This window comes from Schistocerca americana, chromosome 5 (genome assembly GCF_021461395.2).
Source record: "Schistocerca americana isolate TAMUIC-IGC-003095 chromosome 5, iqSchAmer2.1, whole genome shotgun sequence".
In the NCBI taxonomy this organism is placed as follows: Eukaryota; Metazoa; Arthropoda; class Insecta; order Orthoptera; family Acrididae; genus Schistocerca; species Schistocerca americana.
This window is the reverse complement of record NC_060123.1, coordinates 403,193,348-403,205,353: the sequence shown is the minus strand read 5'-3', so window position 1 is coordinate 403,205,353 and position 12,006 is coordinate 403,193,348.

Genomic DNA, 12,006 nt, shown 5'->3' with positions numbered 1-12,006 from the left:
CACTGTCTAATAGCAGTCTTAACTAATTATTTTTCTCTCAGAATACGAGGCGATTGATGCAGGCTGTCAGACAGAACTACACATGTTAATTTTAGTGATGAATTATGCTAGAAGTAAGAAACTCTATACTATGAATAGTTATATGAAGTAAACGGTAATATGAATATGAATAATGAAGTGTCTATTTTTTGCAGATGATAATAAATGATGATGAATAGTTATATGAAGAGTATGGTAATATGAATAATGAAGTTTTTCTTTGCAGATGATGATAATGATGAAGTTGATATATTTACTATTAGTTAAGAGATGCTATGTAGTTATTTAAGTATTCGTTGCAGTTCCTTTTGACAGTATGTCTTATGTCACATAGTATAATAACTGAATGTTTTGGGAAAGACAGCTAGAGTACATACATATTAAGTACATGTTTCATTACCTGTTAATTCGAAGTTTACTACTTTTCAGCATAATATACATTTGTTCTTTCAGCTCAATAATCCACTTTAATTTTTTTTGCAGGAGAAACATTTCATGATATTAATATGCTATAAGCAGTTAGTTATGAAACCTATTGTAATACTTGCATTTCTTTTACCCATTTGTGTATCATTTATGAATGTGATCATATATACTCTACTTGTTTCATAACTTTGCCACAGCTGACTCATGACGAATGACATTATTAATCCTTATTTCCACCAATAAGTCAAAAGTAAATATTTTCATGCCCCAGCAATTGACTATCGATCCCAATGCAATGCATTGCTAGCACAAAAAATTTTTGTTATCAGTTCCAAATATTACCAGTATACAACTAAATAATGCTACCAGTTTAAAGTATATTTCTAGCCCTAAATATAATGCAAATTTTTCTGATGTATTGATTGTATTATTTCTATTTATTATTGGACTGCAGACCTTGAGTAATAGACACAATGACTTATGTTTTAAATATGTCTTATGTCACTTGCATGATATCATATATAAACACTAGCGGATTGATGCTACATGCAATAACTCTTGTTTTCAATGATGACCTGTGAATAATACTGGTGATTACTGTAATGAGATGAATTATGCATAAATGAATGCCAATGATTACTGTAATGAGATGACATGGTGTCAATAATTACTGTAATGAGATGAGTTATGAATGATGTTTTGTAATACTGCATAAATGGTATGCCAATGATTATTATAATGAGATGACTTATGCATAAATGCTATGCCAATAATTACTGTAATGTGATGACTTATGCATAAATGCTATGCCAATAATTACTGTAATTGATGACTTATGAATAACGTTCTGTAATACTCCATACATATTACAGAAATGTTTAGTAACTACCCAATGAGTGCCAATAATTATTCAAATCGGTTGATACACTAGTGTAATTCTGAATGATGACTAGCATAAGACTTCCTTAATGTATCCTTCACCTTCTGACCCAATTACCAGCAATTGCTGCAATATCCGTATGTCCTGTCAATCCTCATGATGATGGAGAACTATATTTGGTTTTTGCACTAGATCTACGTTGATATAAGAGTATGGATTCTACAAGAATGTGGTGTTGACGTATCAAGCAGTCCACCACCTTGAACGATGAAGATGTTATTATGGTCCTACTGTTTGGTGTACCTAATGTACTACCAAAATGATAACATACGATATTAATGTAACATTTCAGTGTCTTGACTACACTGATAAATACTTCAGGAAGAGAACTTCAGATTGTCTCGCTTGGTGTTGTGCTTCTGAAGAAAGATATGGAATTTCAGTGCAGCTACGTGCAGCCCACTGTGCTACAACCATGATGCTATCCTTCCCATCCCTTTCCTAGTTCTTGTAAAATGGTAAAGACATACACAGTACATATGCACTTCATTTCTCAATATTTATGCAGCACGTGTGCACTTTATTTCATTTCTCAATATGTTTAAATTCTTGTAAAATGGTGAAGACTTATACAGTGCATGTGCACTTTACTTTGTTTCTCAATATGTTTCAATTCTTGTAAAATGGTAAAGACTTATGCAGTGCATGTGCAATTTATTTCATTTCTCAGTATGTTTGAATTCTTGTAAAATGGTAAAGACTTATACAGTGTGTGTGCACTTTATTTCATTTCTCAATATGTTCAAATTCCTGTAAAATGGTAAAGACTCGTGCAGTGCATGTGCACTTTATTTCATTTCGCAATATGTTTAAATTCTTGTAAAATGGTAAAGACTTTTACAGTGTGTGCGCACTTTATTTCATTTCTCAACATGTTTCAATTCTTGTAAAATGGTAAAGACTTATACAGTGTGTGTGCACTTTATTTCACTCCTTCATATGTTTAATTCATGTAAAAATGATAAAGAGTTTTACAGTGCGTGCACACTTTATGTCATTTGTTAATATATTTTGTACTCAGTGTGTGTACACTCTATTTCATATCTTAATATGTTCTGTACTTATATTATTTATCAGTAATTTTATATATATATATATATATATATATATATATATATATATATAGATACTCTCTGACTGTAGACTTAGTAAACTAAATAGATTATAGAAAAATTTGTTGCTCATGGCAAGTCCAGTTGACTCACCATCGCTACCAAATTTGTGCCCCCCCCCTCCCCCCCAGTGGAGGGTTATGTAAGAGGTCCATGATTAAGGGATTTGTTGCTAGCACACTCGAGCAGATGTAATTTCGATGGATTGCTCACGCGCTGCTTGCGATATGTAACCTATAACAGAATCTCAGACCAGAGAGCAGTGTTGACTGCAGTAGGAACTGTGTAGTAGTAGAAGTAAGTAGTTGCTAGGAGTCGTGTGTATGGAGTTGGCTGGGCCGGTCGTGGGAGCGATGGCGGTGCCTGAGTGTTGTAGTATAAGGTAAAAGCAGCCTCATGCGTATGTACTATTGTAATATCAAGTCCCATGTAAATGTTCTTTAAAAAGAAATTTCTTAATAATAATCTTTCTTATAAAAATTAACTTTCGACGATCATTCATCTCAATTTAAATATTTTACTAATTTCTCCAATCCATGGTCATCCCGAATATTGTAAAGAAAAGTCAGTTGTTTTTTATACATGACCAAACTATCGGCCAGCATTGCACTGAGCTGTGCCAGAAAAATTTCTTATAGGAGCAGATATATACGCGTTATCTGGCGATATTATTGAGGTAAGAATTTTCATTTTTATTCAGAATGTTCTTTCAGGGCCATGACGCAGCGCTGCTGACGTCCAAAATTTGCCAGTTTAAATTCACAGTCAATTATTGAAAGTTTATAAGTGAGCCACAATTCTATTGAGAGATTAGTCACATTTTTATTATTGGTAGGTTACGGAATTTACCTGTTGGCAGGTTGTGCTAAATGTGAATGCTATATAAATTTTTTTTTTACTGAGTGGTTACATGCTGACAGTCGGTGCAAAATAAATATTACATTATCTCTTCTATGTGCCACGAGCAATTAAATAGTACTGAAAATGTTTTATTGTGATCTACGTTGTTGAGAAATTTCAAATATAAAACCATGTCGTACGCAGTGTGACTTTATTGTTATCTAACTTTGGTGCATTCACATTTAACCCCTCTTCCACTTCCTCACAGACAGCGTGCCATGGTGGTGGGGGCATTGTGCCGCCAGGCTGAGTATTATGGCACTCGAGCCAGAGAATGGACTACATGCCGAATTCTCGGCCGTCTATGTCATTTCTATGCACCATTTAGAAATGGTATCAAGGTCTGACAATATTTGTGAAGCTTTATTCAGACAGAACTTCATGAGAAGTAACTGCATCGTCTACAAAAAGTCTGAGGTTACAATTAGTATTCTCTGCCAGGTGATAAGTATAAAACATAAATAGCAATATACAAGCTGAACTACTGGGACGTTCACCATTATTGTCTGTTTGTTTAATTCCACTCAGTTACGTGTATTGAACACAACGTAATGCGGTAGCCTGAAATACACTAATTGGGTTCTAAAGGTAATAGAAGTCAAACACAAAGAACGAAAAGTTATATACAGCGTGTAAAGCAACCAGACTACAGTTACGAAAGTCAAAGTACATGAAAGGGAGCCAAGAATTGAGAAGGGAGTGGAACAGTGCTGACGCCTATCCCTGATACTATTCGATCTGTACTTTGAACAAGAAAAGAATTTCTGAAAAATAGAATTTTCTTAACACATAAAATAAATTTAAGTGTTTCGAAGTCTTCCATGAAGGTATTTGTCTAATGTGTATCCTTGATTGGAAGTGAAACCCAGATTATAAACAATCCAGACACAAAGTTACATATGTTTCATGTAATAATGAACAAAATGAGTAAAAATGAATTGGGAAAATTACGAGGTCAACAACAATAATTACGACCACAATAATTATTATTTGTTTCTCCGTTATAAGCTAACTGCAGTTAAAGAGAATTTTTCACAAGACACATTTCATTTTTATTTATGAAGCATCTTTTGTGGTCATTCTGCAAACACGGATGTCTCTACATTTTGGTATTTGTAGTTTAAAAACAGTATTTACTCATAAAATTGACCCACAGTTTACACCCAGTGTTATGTTTCCTTGTTCATGTTCTGAAGTCCTGTGCTTAGTCCGTCATTCTTAGCGGAGGCTGAAACAGAAGAAAAAGAAAAAGAGTGGTTGCACATTCACTTTTCGAAATTTTTCACCATTTATGAATACACTTCTTTCACGCAGTATTTGTGAGTTTTCCACTTAACATAAAAGTTTATTTTTTAAATAAACTTGTACGAATCAGAACAATATTTCATACTGAAGACAGTGCCTGCTCGTAAAACACACATTGTTAACCATCTCGGAAATGGCTCGTTTGCACTTTTACTAGAACGTTTATTCTTCTACTACCGTATGCTATCATACGTGTCACTTTTCTTTAAATCTAGAACACTAAAAGGGGGAGGGGATGTTACATTGCTACTAAGCCATCGTAAATTGTACTAGTCCAAATTTATTTGAAGGATGGCATAATTTATGAGTTTTGTATTAGTTATTGCAGTTATTAGATCTCCAGTGATATGTTACACACCAAATTAAGTACAAAATACCCCATTTTATACTCTACCACAATCGTAAATTTTACGAGAGTTTAGTAATCTAGGTTTCAGATAAATACAAACGTAAGAGAGCTTTTAGAGAATGCTAGACCAAGATTGACAGACCATGCGTTGGTAGCATAGTTGCTGTCTACAAAAACTGCTATGTAATTACAATCCTTTGTCTACCTAAGAGACGCGCGGTTTAAAAAGAAATGGCTCTGAGCACTATGGGACTTAACTTCTGTGGTCATCAGTCCCCTAGAACGTAGAACTACTTAAACCTAACTAACCTAAGGACATCACACACATCCATGCCCGAGGCAGGATTCGAACCTGCGACCGTAGCAGTCCCGCGGTTCCGGACTGCGCGCCTAGAACCACTAGACCACCGCGGCCGGCGCCGCGCGGTTTGAGGTGCCTCCCGTCGGAGGTTCGAGTCCTCCCTCGGGCATGGGTGTGTGTGTTGTTCTTGGCACAAGTTACGTTAAGTAGTGTGTAAGTCTAGGTACCGACGACCTCAGCAGTTTGGTCCCTTAGGAATTCACACACATTTGAACATTTTTTTTCTACTTAATATGTTTTGATACAATACTTAAATGACGTAGTAAATAGCACAATTTCCAGTAGCACTGGTATCATTAATAGGAAAACAAACATAAATGAATGTTTGTGAGAGAAAATGGGAGCTGATGACTTCTATCTATTTTCGTTTGTTTATTTTGCACGTAATTAGAACTGCAAATCGATGTTAGTCCACTGCGTAATTTATACACTTAAAAATATACATTGCATTGTACGTAATCAAAGCAATTACTTTTTATGTAAGTGCACATTACATGCACAAGAATCAAAAGTCTAGAAAATTATACTCGTAGTTGTTGTTTTGTACTCAATAGAATATTCTTCATCATGATCAAAGGCAAGATTTTCCTGTTATTACTGATAAGTGCGAAAGTTATCAATGAATAATAGGAAGATGTCTTACATAAGCTCGACGAAGTACTGAAGTGATGTTTGATGTTTTTCTGTAATGAGTTTTTTTTGTTAAATTTTATAGTCTCTGTGAGGTGACTGCGTTTTCTAGCACTGTATAATAAATTGGTATTTTTTTATTACTTTTATGCACCATTACTCTGTTTTGCTCTAAACATCAACGAATTTCGAATAAAACCTGAATTAAAAACTAAAATTTTCAGTTTTTGCTGTAAATACTGTTTATTTTTTAGTAACAGACATCGAAAAAGCACAAAGAAAGGCAGCTCGTTTTGTATTATCGCGAAATAGGGGAGACAGTGTCACAGACATTATACGTGAATTGGAGTGGCAATGATTAAAACAAAGGCGTTTTTCGTTGTGACGGGATCTTCTCATGAAATTTCAATCACCAGTTTTCTCCTCCGATTGGGAAAACATTCTGTTGGCACCCACCTACATAGGGAGAAATGATCATCACGATAAAATAAGAGAAATTAGGGCTCGCACAGAAAAATTTAAATGCTCGTTATTCCCGGGTGCCGTCCGAGAGTGAAACGGTAGAGAGAGAGAGCTTGAAGTCGGTTCATTGAACCCTCTGCCAGGAACTTTATTGTGAATAGCAGAGTAATTGCGTAGATGTAGATGTAGATCAGGATAACTATGTAGAACAAAAACGTTCCCTAGGTTACGAAGCCCTTCATATACGCAAACGAAGCAGTCGAAATTTGGTAATAACCGGCAGGTATGTAGCTCAACTAATGTAGAGCTAACGCAGGTACGATCTTAACTGAGAGAGAGAGCTTGAAGTCGGTTCATTGAACCCTCTGCCAGGAACTTTACTGTGAATAGCAGAGTAATTGCGTAGATATAGATGTAGATCAGGATAACTATGTAGAACAAAAACGTTCCCTAGGTTACGAAGCCCTTCATATACGCAAACGAAGCAGTCGAAATTTGGTAATAACTGGCAGGTATGTAGCTCAACTAATGTGTAGCTAACGCAGGTACGATCTTAACTGAGCAAGGCTACTAGAAGAACAACTGGAGTGTGCGATAGAATACAGTAGTCCCTAGTACACAGTGCACTCTCGCCTTATCGTGCGCCGGCCGAGGTGGCCGAGTGGTTCTAGGCGCTACAGTCTGGAACCTCGCGACCGCTAAGGTCACATACTACCTCGTGCATGGATGTGTGTGATGTCCTTAGGTTAGTTAGGTTTAAGTAGTTCTAAGTTCTAGGGGACTGATGACCTCAGAAGTTAAGTCCCATAGTGCTCAGAGCCATTTAACCCATTTTTTTAACCTTATCGTGCACACTGAAAATACAGTCTATACGGAATTAAGATGAAGATGTCTTCGGAAGTAATTGCAGGAATCCATCCACAAATCAGTACTGAAACTGTGGCAATGGAGAGTTTTATATGAGAGTTTTATAATTTTCACTGAATGGTAATGCTTGCGCTCGGCGGCTTCCAGAGCTGTGTGCAGGAAGGAAGGGCCGCTGCTGCTTGGTATTGCAGCGGCGAGCACCGCGTCCTCCTAATCAGGCAGCTGGCTGGCATTGTCCACAGGGGAAAGCCCAGCCGGTGTTTGTACACCGCGTGTGCGGCCGCCGCCGCTTCCTTCCCCGTGCCCTGGCGTGACCGCGGTGCACAACGCCGGACCGAGGCGTGTCCTGGAGCGTCCTTACAACGGCTGCTCGCGGTGATTCACTGCGTAGTGTCCCAGGCGCTACCTTCAGCTGGTCCGACGCGCTCTGTGCGTTAAGGTGCGTGTGCACTAGCCCAAAGAAGGCCAACGAACGACAGTCATTGGATTGCGCCGAACGTCGATCGACAACGCATTGGCTTTCGGTCTCTTATTCTCACCTAGCCAAGTGGATATGGCCAGGGGATTTGGCCATGTGGAATCCCAGTTGGCTCTGATAATACGAGGGTAATCCCAAAAGTAAGGTCTCCTATTTATTTGTAAGTACAGAACTCTGTTTGTGTGGCAGTTGGTCACGCTTCTGGTAAACCTTCCGGGATGTAAGGTCGTGGTCCATGAAACTCTTCAGCTCCTAACGTTTCGTCCAGAGCTGCGCTGGACATCTTCATAGGGGTGTTTCTCCTTCGGTGAGTCTTGCCGACTCGGCAAGACTCACCGAAGGAGAAACACCCCTCTGAAGATGTCCAGCGCAGCTCTGGACGAAACGTTAGGAGCTGAAGAGTTTCATGGACCACGACCTTACATCCCGGAAGGTTTACCAGAAGATATGTCATCCGGTCGTGAAAGCCTTCATAGTTGGTCACACTGTTACGAAGAGTGCTTCACGTGCCGTGTGTAAACATGCGCACTCCGCGCTGAGGCGCACAGTCTTGGCTTGGCAGCCGTTGAGAATGGAGCTCCCGTTGGATGTTACCGCCAAGTGCGAAATGCGGGCAGTTATTCGGTTTTTGAACGCAAAGGGCACTACACCGATTGAAATCGATCGCCAATTGATAAGTGTATAGTGAGTCGTGCATGGATGTCAAAAATGTTCGTAAGTGGCGTAGAGTGTTTGCAGCTAGTCGGATCGATAATCACGACGAAGAAAGGAGCGGGAGACCGTCAATTTCTGAGGAGACAGTGTTGAAGGTTGAGCAAAGCAAGCGTGGAGATCGGCGGATCACCCTGGATGATCCCTCCACGTTGGTTCCTGAGGTTTCCCGAAGCACCGCTCACAGAATTTTAACGGAAACATTGAACTACCGGAAAAGTGTGCGCAAGGTGGGTGCCACGCATGCTGACTGAGGACCACATACGCCAACGAGTTGATGCTTCCCGCGCATTTCTTCACCGCCTTGCAGCCGAACAGGATAACTTCCTGGACTCAATTGTGACGGGTGACGAAAACTGGGCATACCACTTTACACCTGAGACCAAGCAACAATCACGCCAGTGCCGGCATCCTTCTTCTCCAAAGCAGCGGAAATTCAAACAAACACAGTCTGCCGATCAAGTCATGACAACCGTTTTTTGGGATCGGAAAGGGGTATTGTTGGTCGACTTTATGCCCACTGGACCACAATTAACGCTGACAGGTACTGTGGAACTCTGAAAAAACTCAAACGGGCAATTCAGAACCGCAGAAGGGGAATGTTGAGCAAGGGCGTACACATTCTCCATGGCAACGCTCGCCCACACATAGCTCGACAAACCGTTGCTCTCCTGCAACAGTTTCAGTGGAACATAATCACCCATCACCCTACAGTACTGACTTGGCGCCCCATGACTATCACCTGTTCCCTAAGTTAAAAGAACATTTGGCCGGAAAAGGATTTAGTTCCTACGACGATGTGAAAGAAGAGGTTCATAACTTTCTGAACAGCATGGCGGCGAGCTGGTATGACATGGGCATACAAAAACTGCCACAGCGTCTACAAAAATGCATCGACAGAAATGGTGATTATGTCGAAAAGCCGGCCGAAATGGCCGAGCGGTTCTAGGCGCACAGTCTGGAACCTCGCGACCGCTACGGTCGCAGTTCGAATCCTGCCTCGGGCTTGGATATGTGTGATGTTCTTAGGTTAGTTAGGTTTAAGTAGTTCTAAGGGACTGATGACCTCAGAAGTTAAGCCCCATAGTGCTCAGAGCCATTTGAACCATTTTTTTTTTATGTTGAAAAATAGCTAAATGTTCAAGCTGTAAACTGATGTAAGCCATTGCAGAAATAAGCAGGTCTAGGTACTTACACAAAAACAGGAGATCTTACTTTTGGGATTACCCTCGTACGTCGTGGCTGCTCCCGTTTTGTTATTGTTATAAAGTAGCGTTTTAATAACAGTTTCACTGGGTGATATTATGAGGAAAGATCAGACTTTTTGCACTTTTCGCATGTGCAGCTATTATTTTGCTGGTTGACGACCTCTCTTTTGAAAAGTAGAGAGCAGTGTGATGGGACAAAATGCCATACCTTAAACCTGAATTGGAATATGCGCCATTTCATATTTTTTGTCAATTAGAGCTACAGATATCGAATTGGCATTGAATTTTGTAGACCATACGAATTCCAAAGGTGACACCTCTTTTAGGAGAGATGGACCTGTAGTAAAAAGTGCCCATAAAGATTCCATTTTCTTTTTCACGTTGTGCACATTATTTTCTAACAGCTCACTTTTTTCCCTCCAAGCGCCTAATCTTTTCAGTTTGTTTTTACAATCCCAGTTTGTCGGACCCAATAAGCATTCTCATAAGCGATAAATCTATCAACTTTAATGCTGTTCTCCGTATTCCACTCAATATTCCCAGTATTTTTAGACACGATAAATTCATACTCGTTTATCAACATAGCAAATCACTACTAAAGCAACGAACTTTAGACCCGGCATCCGTACTAGGAGCCCAACTCCCCACCATCGCTTCGACAGTAGCGCGGGCAGTCCGAACCGCCACTGAGGCCAACCGCTTCGTTAGCTCCGATTTACCGCGGTTCGCATTCAGCAAATCTCGGCCAATGAAGCGGCTGGTTGTCGTTCGTTGGTCTAAAGTGTTCCCGCCTTAAGGGTGGAGGTAAATTCCGCAGCAATCCTGTTTAATCCAATGTTGACAACTCCTCACAGTAATGATAGCTAACTATTTTTGCAGTAACTAATAGTAACCTATCGTTTTTCTGAGGATTCGTATTAAGTGTTTTATAAAACAGCTTGTTCCGTGTTTAATTCTTGTTTCATAGACCCAATTAGAAATGGGATTATTACATTCTTCTTCTCGTCAGATTGTGGAAAGACAATCCTGTGTTTTGTAAGAGAAAGCTTTTGACTGTAATACACTCCAAAATACTGAAAGCAGCAAGCTAGAACACAGGGACCGAAAGGTTATTTCCAACTTGTACTCAAAGCAGATTACAGTCGAATAACGTGACGTTTCTCGAGGAACTGTAATTCTGCCAGAGACAGCAAACGACTTGAAAGAGCGGTTGAAATGAGTGGATGGTGTCTTGAAAGGAGTTTGTAGACGAACATCAACAAAAGTAAAATGAAGGTAATGGGATGTAGTCGCAATAAATCGGGTGATGCTGAAGTAATTCGATTAAGAAATGGTACACTAAAAGAAACAGATGAGTTTTGCTGGGTGGGCAATAAAATAACTGATGATGGATGAAATAGAGAGGGTATAAAATGCAGACCGACTGTAGCATGAACAGTGTTCTCGAAGAAGAGGCATTTGTTGACTTCTGGTGTATATTTAAGTGAAACGTGGACGATGAGCAGTTCAGAGAAGAAGATAATAAACGCTTTTGAAATGTCGCGCTACATAAGAATGTTGAAGATAAGATGCATAAATCGAGTAATTAATGAGGAGATACCGAGTCGGATTCGAGAAACAAGAAATCTGTGGCAGAACTTGACTAAAAGGAGGGGTATATTGCTAGGACACGACCCGAAGCATGAAGAAATTAGGCAGTTTGGTAAGGGAGGGAAGTTTGGTGTTAAAAATTCTAGCACACAAGGGGATGAATACAGTAAGGAGATTCAAATGGATATAGGTTGAAAAAGTTATTCGGAGATGAAGAGGCGTGCACCGGAGGAGTAGCGTGAAAAACTGCTACAAACCATTTCGGACTGAAGAGTGTAACATAGGCCACACAGAAATAGGCATCAAAACTAGCTAATAAGAAGGAAGGGAGATGAGGGTTTAGCACCCCATCAGCATCGAGCTCGTTAGAGCACAAGCTGAACTTGATTAATGGATGGGGAAGCAAATTGGCTGTGCGCTTCTCAATAAACAATCCTGTCATTTGCTTGGAACAATTTAGCAAAATCACGGAAAACCTAAATTTTGATAGCCGGACGCGAACTTGATCCATCATCCTTCCGGGTGTGAGTCTAGTGTGCTAACCTCTGCACCACGCTGCTTGGTGCGTGGTCAGAAAGAGACCGTTATGGTGTTGGCTGGCGACTTTGATGGGTTATTCATCCACCTA